Source organism: Thalassophryne amazonica, chromosome 1, assembly GCF_902500255.1.
Source record: "Thalassophryne amazonica chromosome 1, fThaAma1.1, whole genome shotgun sequence".
Classification (NCBI taxonomy): domain Eukaryota; kingdom Metazoa; phylum Chordata; class Actinopteri; order Batrachoidiformes; family Batrachoididae; genus Thalassophryne; species Thalassophryne amazonica.
This window is the reverse complement of record NC_047103.1, coordinates 158,207,022-158,219,939: the sequence shown is the minus strand read 5'-3', so window position 1 is coordinate 158,219,939 and position 12,918 is coordinate 158,207,022. Positions and strand designations below refer to the sequence as shown.

General features: G+C 46.2%; 1 protein-coding gene across 9 annotated transcripts in view; it reads left to right on the top strand.

Moving 5' to 3' along the window:
• LOC117516344 (muscleblind-like protein 2a) overlaps nucleotides 1-12,918 on the top strand; it is a 200,057-nt gene that overhangs the window by 113,229 nt on the left and 73,910 nt on the right. The window contains exon 1 of one of the 9 annotated variants that reach the window (XM_034177364.1): nucleotides 7,591-7,595. The exons of the other annotated variants lie outside the window; for them this stretch is intronic. The gene's annotated coding sequence lies outside the window, so the exon portion shown is untranslated. Of the gene's footprint in view, nucleotides 1-7,590; nucleotides 7,596-12,918 lie in introns of those variants that run through there. 9 annotated transcript variants of the gene reach the window in all.

Here is a 12,918-nt window from a genome sequence, read left to right as displayed (position 1 = left end):
TTTTTTTCTTTCTTTTTTTTTCCCATTGTGTTCCTGCTGCGACGGTGCAAGCATGCAAATGTGCAAGTGACGTGTCGGGCACGATCGAAACCGTCGCAGCGGGATCGTTCACACCTATTTTCATGGTTTGCTCATACGAGCTGTTCCGCCGTGATTCGCCCTGATTTGTACTTATTCGTACTATGTGTGAAGGGGCTCTTAATGATGAAGACAGCAAATATTGTACATGCTGGTTGTAGTGCATTTCTGTCTGGATAACTGAGTAAAATGGGTCGGTCCAGGCATTGTTCAGATCACAAGAGAGGGCAAGGGAGCATGACTTCAAATAGCCAAAGAAGTGAAAATATGAAGGGGAAAAGTAATCCTCACTGGTGATGGCAAAATACAACATAAGTGCAACCTCACCATTAGGCGACATTAAATTCTACAAACTGTAGCTTTAAGTATATTTCATAATTTGGAAATTTGGATATAAATCAATAATGTACAAGTTAGATCAGCAGGACAAAATATACATGATAGAAAATAGTATTTATATTACGCTGTATCTTGCCATTGTCTTTTTTGTTTGTTTCTTTAATTTCTTTCTGTTTTGTGCAAAGTGCCTGTGAAGCATAGCTTTTTTTTTGGAAGCGATCATTCCAAGATCAGTTCCAGTATGTTTGGTGGACAGAGAAAGGCTCTAAAGTAGGTTTTCATTGTCACCACAGATTAGTAACTGTAAAGAAACACTCAAAGGACAGCCATTTGCACTTATTTGCAGTCGACATAGCCTTTGTTGCACCAAATACATGTTACACTCACTGCAAGGAAAAAAAAATTACCACAAGACAGAATTAAGACACCAGAAGAAAGTGGGAGTGCCTGTCCCTCCCTCTTCTCCAGTCAGTGGGAATACAACAGGTTCTTGAGCTATGCTGTAAGGGGATTACACATATCACAGGCTTCATGTCAGAAAAATTAGAGCCACTCTCCCACAGCGGTCGTCTCTGTCTCGCACTGAGTGGGACAATTGGATAAATGGGAGGAAGAAGGCTTGGTTACAGTCTCTCAGTGAGGTGCAGGCGTCCAAAACTAGTTACCTTGGTAAATGACAGCCAAATTTGAGCAGCACAACAAACATGCACCAGCTGTCATACTGGCATTTTATCACTGAGCAGTCTCCTGTGTTATATAAGGTGCATATAGACTCCACTTTATTAATTTTTCCCCAAGGTTCTGCTTCACTATTATGCTGTTAAACGTGCAATTTAAACAAGCAACCCTGTTAGCTTGTAATCACACTTCTCTGATGTGCTGTTGCTGCTTCTAAATCTTGACGATGCTTTCTATATCCATGAACCCAGCCATCTCCATTCTAGGCTGTTTCTCATCTCGTATTTGTGTAGTTTGTTTCTTGATTACATTTTTCTGGATTCTGCTACCACTGCCAGTTGCACTGTCAATGATCATGTCAAAGAGTGCTGTGCTAACATCTGAAAGTCATTATGACAGTTCAGATATGTGAAGGCTGTGCACTTCCCTCTCCCCTGGTTGACACCACCAGTCATAATGGGAAGTGCATGCACACATCCAAGATTGCCCAGATGCTGTTGTTCACCAGTGCTGCTTCTATGTTGAGCTATTTATGTTGGAAAGCTACCACCTCATTTTTTTGTGTTTTGTCTTGGATGAGCACCAGGCAACAACCCTTCTTCTTATAGGTGGCTGGAGCCACAAGAATGAAATAAAAGGGCGGGTTTCCAGTCAACTTTACGAGGACATTTACTGCTCTTCTGTTGGCTGTAGCCTACAGGCGGGCACTCGCTGTCTGCAGCAGTCCACAGGATAGAGCACCCATTGAGGACAAAATGCAAATGTTACAGTGGTGCACGAAGGAGCCCACAACTGAAGCACTATTCTGCTGAGGAGGCGGAAGACTGGTCTACTGTGTCTGTGCCACCCACAGACACACAACAGTCATCACTCTGACCATTCAGCCTGGTTGTTGGTGAAGGTGGGGGGTCGGAGGGAAAAGCTTTTGCCCCTATTGGAGATGGTAGGATTAAAGCCGAGGCAGGCAATGTTAATGCCAGTTATACATGGTCCATTTAGGACAGTGATCCCCAGGGATCTCCCCAGAATTTTAGAGCATGGTGGCTCTCGTGGGGGGGGGGGGGGGGGTTTATATATTTTTTAATTCAAATGGAGGAGACTCTGCAGCACTTTATCTTTTTAAAATACCAGTGGAACCCATTTCATGCAACTTTGTAGGCAGAAGAAACTGGGAAAAACATCATCTGAAAAAGAGATTCATGCTGGAGCTGCACAACAGGGAGAGCCCTGAATCCCTGTAAATATGTATTCTGTGTTCTTGGGGTTGGGGATACACTAGATATATCTCTAAGCAGGACTTTTTATTAATTTGTGTGTGAATGTTTACATCACCATAGTATGGACAGTGTTGTTGTAAATGCAGCAGTGATTGATGTATTTTACTGAAACCCCACCTTCTTTTGTTCTGAAATGAGCATTTTACCTTCAAGGAAAATGTCAGTTGTAAGGGGTATCTGTGATGAACAGCGATGAAAGTTTTCCAGATATTCACAGATTTCTGGTTTTTCAGATTTACTAATATAATTTTCTAGAAAGTAGAAGCCAGTCCTCCATGTATGAATTGTTTTTTTGCTCAGACAGTGTTCACAGTTGGTTGCAAAAGTTCACATTATTTGGGACTGATTCTTTCTTTTTGCTTTGGACACGGCCACACCCAGTTTTGCAGTTTTGTTTGGCTTGTTTGTCCGAATGACCCAATATGAAATTCACTCAGTTCAGCAGGAAATCTGGTCAGGGCCATACTGTTTGGCATGTGTCTGTAGAACAAAAGCCTCCCTGACCTGATATCAGGGCATTTGCATTTGGAGTGATGGATATGTTTAAAAACACAGTCATTGTGTCATGTCTGCTACGCTAATCTTGTAGCTGCTGCATTCAGTGTCAGTGCATTGTGAACATATTGTTAGCGAATTTATAGTATCCACCACTCCAGACATGTTTATCAGTGTACAACAGCAAACATAACAATACTGCAGAAGTTGTCATTGCTAAGTTAGCATGACATTAAACGTTGCGTTCTCCTTGTAACTTTAATCGTGGTTGGAAACCTGCCAACCACAAAAAAAATCAATTAGGCACTATTCCTTCTTAAAACTAGAGTTTTAAGAAGGAATAGTGGCTAATTGATTTTTTTCAAAAGAATAATGTCTAAGGAATATTTGTGCTGAATGTGGTGTTTCTATCACCATTTCCAGGATTTCTCTGTAAATTTCCTGTTATCTGCTGCACTATATACCGTATCTGTGTGTTAGAGTGCCTAGGGCCGAGCATCAGCCCACCCCCTTCTTTGAAGAAAGTTGGTTATACGCTCACCCAAAATTAAATAATTGCATAACTCCAACACATCATAAAAAGCAAAAAAGAAGAAAAATAAATGTTTTATTTTGTGTGAGAAAACTGTAAGTGTTCCGGGACAATGGCTAGCTTTGTGAAACCACAAATTTTCAGGATTTCAGGCTCTTGGAATGAGTGGACAAACATCGACTGCTGGCGTGCACTGTGCAAAAGTCTGCCGCTGCAGATGGAATTCTGCTGTCACTGCATATATCTCATGATGTTCTATTGTCTTTTAATTCAGTGTCTTCAGTGGCACTGCAAAGTACGTAAATACTGGTCTAATACATCTAATAACACTAATCTAATACTTTTGCTGTAACTTTTTAACTTTGTGTTGATCAGAAACCAGTCAGAATTTGACTGTTAGAGTGCATCAAAATGTACATCGGAGCATGTGGGAATTTCAAAATTTCAATTTCTCACCCCTTATTTGGTAACTTTGGGCCTTCGTTCTTTGCATGTAGATGCTTTCTGGCCATCCGTCCAGTACCACAAAAAAAAAAAAAAAAATTCATGTGTTTTTTTTTCTTACTTATCTCACTGAACATCACTGAATGATGCACATGCAAGTAACGTCTGAGAGGTTTTCCTCATCCCTCTGTGCAGTATTCAATCTTGTAGTCTGGTGACATCCACAAATCCAAAAATGGCACTGAAAAAGTATCAGGAGCAAACAAAACTGCAGCATCGAAGTGGGCCACAGGCATTTTACAGTGTCTGTAGCCAAAGGATGAATCATTTCCCCTGCAGGCTGTTTCTCAGCCCTGGCTCAGACTGCGGTATATTTAGTGTTGTAGTACAAGAGGTATGTTATGTTTGGATGGGAGAATGCCATTTCTCCCTCAGCTCTCTCTTACGAAGAGAATTTAATTTTTTATGTTTTGTCCTGTGTGTGACTGTGATAAATATTTGCCCTGTTTTTCATGCCCTCACTCTTTGCAGTCCCACATGTAAGGACAAGGATTGATAAGGGCCCCTTCACATATAGTACGAATGCGGTTGAATTGAAGTGCGCATGAAGCAGGAACTGTATGCAATACGTGTAAAATCGTAGCTGCCTCCAGCACCTCGTACACCTGTTGCTACAACTATTTGCGCACACCAGTGGCTGAAAGACAGAGTGTGTGTTGTGAGAGCCCATTGAACCCTCTTGCAGCAGGTATTGGCCAAATTCCAGCTGACATGCACAAACATCTAACACCGCTTGCTTAGCACTTAGAAAATGTGTGCCCATTTGCGCTGTTAACACGACATGTTTTTCCTTCCCACTGTAGCCAAGTGCTTGCTCACAGGGGGTCGTTTTGACCGTTGGGGTTTTACATAATTATTGTATGGCCTTGCCTTACAATATAAAGCGCCTTGGGGCAACTGTTGTGATTTGGCGCTATATAAAAAAATTGATTGATTGATTGATTGATTGATTGATTGACAACAGTCAGCAGACGATCACTGTCGAGCTGGATGTGAAATTTGTCTAAGTGCCCCCATGAGTGTGGCTTTGCAAACAGACACAGTTGACACACACACAGCACACACATTGGTGTGTGCGCTGAACTGACAGGGTGTGTCTGCCGACAGAAGCAGCTGTGGAGATCTGTGGTTCTGGACATCATGGCTGAGGAACACGTACGTTTGGATGGACATGAACTAACAACTGTCCACTGTGACGCACGAGCTGCTTGCTGTCCTCACGTGGACATACATAAAAACATATATCGCTATTGCAATAGGCTGCAGCGAGCATGCACACGGCGCGCACATTGACAGGTTGCCTCAGGTGAAATGGACTGTCAGATCATAACATGCAGCAGGTGATCTGAATGTCACGTCACCCACGTGAGCTCTGTTCCACATGACGTGGTGTCTGTCCTGCAGCACGTTGTCCACAAGACACACGTGTGGGGCAAGACACGCGGGCAGGGCCAGCTGGACACGCCGCCAGCAGATGTAGACATGATAAGAGCGCCCTGCTTCTCATTCATGTAATTTCATGACTGTACGTCTGTGACCATGGGTCATCTACAGAGGAACAGACAGCTCATACTTGTATTGCCCGCTTCATAATAGGGATTCAATAAAATGCAGTGTTTTTATATGGTGTGTGGTTGTATTTTTTTAAAATACGTCCATGTCCTTCTTGATATTAGGCATTTTCCCGCACCTTTTACAGGACAGCGATGGTAGCTCATTAGTAACGTTTCTGGCTGGCACTCAGAGCTTTTGGAAATTGCAGGTTTGAATCCAATGGGTGGCATGTATTTTTATTTATCTTTTTTAACAGCAGCTGCGCGATGTGGTTACACATGATGCAGCTGCTTGTACTGTGTTCCCGCGTGCATGAAACTGTCGCAGCGGCATCATTCACTCCTGCCCGTTGGCTCGATGTTTTCGTGGTTCGCTCATACAAGCTGTTACGCCATGATTCGCCTTGATTTGTACTTATTCCAACTCAGTCTCACGGATTGTCGTGATTCAGCAGCACGAAATATACATTAATCTATTGGTTTGTCAGATTGTCACGAAAGTGCAAAATTTTCGTCATGGCAGCAGAAATTAATTCTAATTCATTCTGTGATGGCTGCATGTAATTACAGTTTTTATTGATTGCTTTGACACAGTAGTCGACTCAAAATCCACATTTCTCTAAACAGTTAACGCAGAGGCCTAAACAGTGGCACCAATGGTCCAAATGACACATTTTGCTTGCAAAAGGCTCTAACTCTGCTAAAACGTTTAAACTATGGACCAAAAGCAAATTTTGCCCTCAAACAACACAACTAGCACACAAGTGCATAAGCGCTTCCAATCAGTCATTAGACAAGGGGCACCAAAATACAAAATGCAGTACTAAATGTGAATCAGTGCTGCATTACTGGTCATTGTACCTAATGACTGAGCTACAGTAATGACTGAGCAGCTTACATGTCAGTGCCATTTGTAGTCAAATTTGCCTTCTTGCAAAAAAAGTGATCCAGATATGCTGTGATGAAAATTTTATTGATTGCAGTATTCATTCTTGTTTTTCTTATTTAGACCGTGGCTAACAAATGAAATATCCCAACAGAAACCACATATAGAATGCCTCTGCATCTATGTCTTGGGCAGCAGCGGTCATTGCATCGAGCAAGGGCATCTGCTCATAGGGGCGGTGGTCGTATACCTTCCATCTCCATGCACTGAAGAATTCCTCTATAGGATTTAAAAATGGAGAGTATGGAGGAAGGAATTGCATCATCATCCTCGGGTGCCCCACAAACCACTCATTCACCACACGAGAGTGGTGGAATGCCACATTGTCCCAGATGATTATAAACAGTGGCACGCCAGGCCTCAACAGCCCTCTTTCCTGAGGCGGGATGAGCCTGTCATGCAGGGTGTCCAAGAATGCAGTGAGGCGCTCACTATTGTAGGGGCCACCAGCTGGAATATGGCTGAGGACACCATCAATAGAAATAGCAGCACACATAGTAATGTTGGCGCCCCTCTGCCCTGGAAGTGTAATAGTGGCCCTATGCCCAATGAGGTTCCTCCCACGGCGCCTCACTTTACAGAGGTTGAAGAGGTTGAAAATATGATGTGCCCCCTCAGCTTCAAGCTCCATGATACGCTGAAGAAAAGAAAAAGCAAAATTACAATTACATACAGTAAAGGTAACTCCAGTTGACAGTAACTACATGATATACCAAGGCACAACAGTATAGTACTGTAATGTGTCCTTACCTCCACATATTGGCATCTGGCCTCCTTCACAGCATCAGAGTTCCTCTGGAAGGGAACTCTGTAGAGCTGTTTCATAGCCATGTTGTTCCTACTGAGGACACGGGCAATTGTTGTCTCACTCACAGTATTTACATTTCGAAATACCCCCTGATCTGCAACCACTGCTGCCCTGATTTCACGCAGCCTAAAGGCATTATTTGCCAGAACCATGTTCACAATGGCTGCCTCCTGCTCAGCATTCAGAAGTCTGCGTCTACCACCACCGACCGGTAGCCTTTCGATTCTATAAAGAATACATGACGTGGAATAAAATTTCATGACATACTGTATATCACTACAGATATATCTGTATATACTGTATGAGCAACATTACCTGTTCTCCAGTCGAAAAACTCTGACAATGGATGCAACCGTGTTTCTATTGAGAACAGGTTGGACTCTTTGTCCAGCCTCTCTATGTGAAAGACCATGATTTACCACATGATCAATCACAGTTGCCCGAATTTCATCTGTGACTTGAGCCCTTCCAGCTACACCCCCACCTCGCACACGGACTCCTCTTCCTGGGACTCGTCTTCCCCCGAGCCCTCTACCTCTCACTCTCATGTGCCTTAGACCATCCATGCTTGCAAGTTACAACACACAACGTGGCACCTTTTGAACCTGCAGACTGATTGCAAATTGAAAAGTTGTGTGAAGCAGTGTCAAACAGGTGCTCCAGTGATTTCATGCCGGTCAAGAGGTTTCTAAGAGATGGGAATATATGGTTTCTGTTTGGTTACCACAGCTAAAGCAATGGAGTTTGGACTGCTTGAATGACATCTGGGTTAACTGATTTGCAAAAGGGTGGGGGAATTGTGTCAAACCAATGACAATGGGTTAACTCATTTGCAAGAGGTGTTTTTTGCTCTGCTGAGAGAGTGATGATGAGGACTGAGAGGTTACCAGTTTCTTCAAACAGGTTAAAGCAATCAATAAAAACTGTAAAGTGCAGCCGGGGTGGTTAAAGTTAGGGTTGGGGTAGGAGTAGGGTTAGTAATAGTGAGTTAAAAAAAAAATCTAAATTAGAATCATTTTGTGACGGGAGGACGAAAAAAAATGTGAGACTAGGCTGACTTATTCGTACTATGTGTGAAGGGGCCCTAAATGACTAGAAGGATCACTGAGAGAGTAACCCACTAATGCAGTAATTCTTTGTGATTCCATGATGCAGGGATGAAAAATCTCTGCTTTTTGGCGGATTTCCGCTTTTTTGCCAGTTGCCTGTGTCATTTTTGAGTGTTCAGTGTTGAATTTAGTGTTTTTTTTTTTTTTTACATCAGGCAGCTTGGGCAGTTAAAGGGCCCTCTGGGTTTTTGAGCCGTGAGCGCACTCCTCATTCTCTTAATTTTCCCTGCTAACCTTAAAGAGCATATGTCTGTGAGTAATACTTACCTTTTTATGTTAAACATACCTGTTATGGTCATCTGAAAAAGTTAATGTAGATGTAGTCGATGTATTTAAAAACATAACTTAAAAACGAGAGTGATGCTAATGAGTTAGCATGTCTAAGGCATTTTCAATGTTAACGTTATCATTACAGAGTCAAATGCCTTACAAATTGTAATATTCATTTATTTCTATTTATGTATTGTAATCATAACATAATAAAAAGTAAAACAACAACAGACAATACAAAGTTCATTCAAAAGGAGTGGGAAGAAGTCCAAATTTATCGAATCCCACCCCTTCCCTACTATCGTTAAGAGTGCTACTGTTAACAGTCATGATAATACGAGCGAAGCGCGAAGCTCGCTCATGGTACAGGGTGTCCTAAACAGGAAGTGCCAAATTTCAAATCCACAGTAAAACAGGAAATGTTCAAATGTCAAACACTTCCTGGATTGACAGACGAGATCCCATGGAATCTCGCGGGAACTCAGTGGCAAGCTCACATTCAAACAGGAAGTGCCAAATTTTCAGTCACAGTGAAACAGGAAATGTCAAATGTTGAACACTTCCTGGCATGGGTGGAGCTAGAGCGGAAGCCAGGGTTTCACTGGACTCCCCTGAAATCTGATTGGACACAGATGATTGACATGTCACGGCACCACACATCTGGTTGAAAGACCTGCATTTTCAAATCAGTGAGTCACATTGACTGCTAGGTTCCTCCTGTCCAGTAGTTTGTGCTGTGTACCACAAAAAGTTCTAATCCACCTTAGTAGAAGAAGAAAAATGTTTGTTTCAGATTTGAACTGAACACGTCGTTTGAACTATGGACTTCTAATCACACCAAACTTATATTGGTGAGTAAGCGACCATATTTTATGCCAGAAATGAGGTCCAGGTTGTTAAAAGCAGCATGTCATTATATGACAAGATTGAGATACGATAATTTGGCCATATTGTACAGCCCTACTGTCAACTAGCTTAAAACTTTGAATATTAATTTACATCTACATTTAAAAAAAATGCTTAAAGTGGCAGGGGGTTAAGAGGGCTGTAGTTAGAGGGGTCAGCTGAAAAGCAAAAAAAGAAAAATGCTTAAAAAGGTGGTGGGTATGGGGAGCAGAGCTCCTCCAGAAAATTAAAGGGAAAATATGGAAAATGTTTAAAAAGGTGGGGGTCGGGGGGGTGGCTCCCCAGAAGCTGAAAGGATTTTGTCATACTAATGCTTCCCTGAAGCATTTACTCAAAATAAAGTCTGAAGGACCTAAATGACATGGTGAGATGCTGACGAGCTTCGCTCGTTCATGTCTGCGACATATGCATATTAATAATAATAATAGCAACAACAGCAATAATAATAGCAACTGTTGTGAAAGTGTAGGAACACGGACCCACAACAGGGGGGCGCAAATGAACGGACAATGGAGAAAGTCAAATAACAAAGCTTTACTGTTGTGAATACGCACAACAAACACAACAGATTACAATTGTGGTTATAACCAATTCCAATGGTGTCGTGTGGGCAGGCTCGACGATAGGAGACGTCTGTCCGAGTCGAACCGGAACCACCCGATTTCCTCCGCCACCGAACCCCGGGAATACTGGAGCCGCCAAGTCCCGAACTCCCAGGTGGCCACTGCCTCCGCTCGTCGGATCCGGTACTGCTGGCGAGGAACAGAAACAGTCAGATGTGGGTGCGGCTGCACCCAGCAACACGTAGGGTGGAAACACCACCTCCACCTCTAATCAACAACAACACTGTAGTGCAGGAATGCGAGTACTTATCCCAAAATACAGTCTCCTGCTGTTCTTCTCTCTTTCTGTGCAAAGGCAAAAGTATTCAATAGTCAGAAGACAATTCGTTGGGCTGGATACATTACCTCCTTGGTAGAGCGATATCTCGGCCATGAGGTGGAGATGCCGTCCAGCTGATATACCCCTCTGCTGATGGATGTCAGCTGTCTCGGTTGATAGGTGACAGCTGTCACCTTGGCTGCTCCTGTGAGGCGGCAGCGCCCTCTGGTGCCTGGAGCCCGCACTCCAGGCAGGGCGCCCTCTGGTGGTGGTGGGCCAGCAGTACCTCCTCTTCAGCGGCCCACACAACAGGACCCCCCCCTCAACGGGCGCCTCCTGGCGCCCGACCGGGCTTGTCCGGGTGGCGGCGGTAGAAGTCGGCCAGGAGGGCCGGGTCCAGGATGAAGCTCTTCTTCACCCAGGAGCGTTCTTCGGGGCCGTACCCCTCCCAGTCCACCAGATATTGAAAGCCCCGGCCCATCCGTCGGACGTCCAGAAGCCGGCGCACAGTCCAAGCCGGCTCGCCATCGATGATCCGGGCAGGGGGTGGCGCCAGACCGGGAGTACAGAGGGGCGAGGTGTGATGTGGTTTGAGTCTAGACACGTGGAACACGGGATGGATCCGCAGTGAGGCCGGAAGCTGAAGCCTCACTGCGGCGGGGTTGATGACCTTGAGGATCTTGTATGGTCCTATGTAGCGGTCCTTCAGTTTCGGGGAGGCCACTTGTAGTGGGATGTCCTTGGTGGACAACCACACCTCCTGCCCGGGGCGATACGTTGGGGCCGGGGTCCGCCGCCGGTCTGCATGGGTCTTCGCCCTCATCCGGGCCTTCAACAAAGCAGAACGGGCGGCACGCCACACCCGACGGCACTTCCGCAGGTGGGCCTGGACCGAGGGCACACCGACCTCTCCCTCAACCACACGGAAACAATGGGGGCTGATACCCCAAACACACCTCAAAAGGGGAGAGGCCGGTGGCTGATGACACTTGACTGTTGTGGGCGTACTCGATCCAGGCCAGATGAGTACTCCAGGCCGCCGGGTGCGCGGCTGTCACACAACGTAGGGTCTGCTCCATCTCTTGGTTGGCCCGTTCTGCTTGCCCGTTGGTTTGGGGGTGATACCCGGACGAGAGACTGACCGTGGCCCCCAGTTCCCGGCAGAAGCTCCTCCAGACTTGCGAGGAGAACTGGGGACCGCGATCGGAGACGATGTCTGATGGTATCCCATGCAGCCGGACGACGTGGTGGACCAGGAGGTCCGCTGTCTCCTGGGCCGTTGGGAGCTTCGGGAGGGCCACAAAGTGGGCCGCCTTGGAGAATCGGTCCACTATCGTGAGGATGACGGTGTTTCCCTGGGACGGCGGGAGACCCGTGACAAAATCCAGGCCGATGTGAGACCAGGGGCGATGAGGTACGGGCAGCGGCTGTAGCAATCCCGATGATTTGCGGTGGTCGGCTTTGCCCCTGGCGCAGGTGGTACAGGCCTGGATATAATCCCGGACGTCGGTCTCCAGGGACGCCCACCAGAAGCGCTGCCGGACGACTGCCACGGTTCTTTTCACCCCCGAATGACAGGAGAACTTAGAACCATGACAGAAGTCCAGAACCGCAGCCCTTGCTTCTGGTGGGACGTAGAGTCTATTCCTCGGCCCGGTTCCGGGGTCCGGGTTTCGTGCCAGGGCCTCCCGGACGGTCTTCTCCACGTCCCAGGTGAGGGTGGCCACGATAGTGGACTCCGGGATGATGGGATCCGGGGGATCCGACGACTCCATTCTGACTTCGTCTTCGTGTACCCGGGACAAAGCATCCGATCTTTGATTTTTGGTCCCGGGACGGTAGGTGATCCGGAAGTCAAAACGGCCGAAGAACAGTGACCAGCGGGCTTGCCTGGGATTCAGCCGCTTGGCGGTCCTGATATACTCCAGGTTCCGGTGGACAGTGAAAACCGTGAATGGCACGGACGTTCCCTCCAACAGATGTCTCCACTCCTCAAGAGCCTCTTTCACCGCAAGGAGTTCTCGATTGCCGACGTCATAGTTCCGTTCGGCCGGGGTCAACCTGCGGGAAAAATAGGCACACGGGTGAAGGACCTTATCGGTCTTCCCGCTCTGGGACAGCACGGCTCCTATCCCTGAGTCCGAGGCGTCCACTTCAACCACTAACTGGCGACTAGGATCGGGCTGCACCAGAACGGGTGCAGACGAGAAGCGCCGTTTCAACTCCTTGAACGCGGCATCGCAACGATCCGACCAGGTGAAGGGAACTTTTGGCGAGGTCAGGGCTGTCAGGGGGCTAACTACCTGACTGTAGCCCTTAATGAACCTCCTGTAGAAATTAGCAAAGCCGAGGAACTGTTGCAGCTTCCTACGGCTTGTGGGTTGGGGCCAGTCTCTCACCGCCGCAACCTTGGCCGGATCGGGAGCGACGGAGTTGGAGGAGATGATGAACCCCAGGAAGGACAAAGAAGTGCGGTGGAACTCACACTTCTCGCCCTTCACAAACAGCCGGTTCTCTAACAACCGCTGCAGGACCTGACGT